Source organism: Pyrgilauda ruficollis, unplaced genomic scaffold, assembly GCF_017590135.1.
Source record: "Pyrgilauda ruficollis isolate IOZ18807 unplaced genomic scaffold, ASM1759013v1 scaffold20, whole genome shotgun sequence".
Taxonomy (NCBI): Eukaryota; Metazoa; Chordata; class Aves; order Passeriformes; family Passeridae; genus Pyrgilauda; species Pyrgilauda ruficollis.
Window position 1 is genome coordinate 3,614,166 of NW_024519207.1, and position 723 is coordinate 3,614,888.

Genomic DNA, 723 nt, shown 5'->3' on the forward strand with positions numbered 1-723 from the left:
AGGAGGAGGAGGAGGAGGAGGAGGAGAGGAGAGGAGGAGGAGGAGGAGGAGGCGGTGCCTGACAGGGCGGGCGGAAAGAGGGGAGGTGGTGGCAGCAGCAGGGCCTCGCCCTCCGCCCCCTGCCTGGCCCGGCGCGGCCGGGCGGGGGGCTCGGGGCGGGCGGTCCCAGCTCTGGGCTCGGTAGCCTCAGTGCGTGTGTGGCCGTGCCCCGGGCGGTGTGGCGCTGGCCTCAGGGCAGAGACCCCCGGGCTCCGTGTCCCCCAGCCCGGGGCTTGGCTCCTGCGCATGGAGAAGCCCCGGGCTGAGGCGCTGCTGGCCTGCGCTTCCCGGGGGCACGGCTGGCACAAGCGGTTCGGCTCACCCCGTGCAGTGCCGGCATTTTCCTGGTTGCCATTTTAATGTGGGGTGCTTTGCGAAATGAAAAGCTTTGGGCCTTATGTCCGTGAAGAAAATCCCCAAAATCCTATGTAGGCAGCGTGGAGGTGAATTCCTTAAGTTGTTAAACTCTTGGGGAAGGATGCGAGGAGCACCGGGGAAGGTGGAGGTGTGACCTTCCCCCTTCCTTTCCGGTGCAGTGGGGTAAGAACTCAGTGAACTCGGCGCACCATCCCAGTAGGGTTCTCTCCAGTAAAACCGTGTGATGCATGTATTCGAATTTGCACTGGGGGTATGGCTGTAGTCTGCTCCAAGAAGTTAATTTTGGTGACTCATCTGGATAGAGTT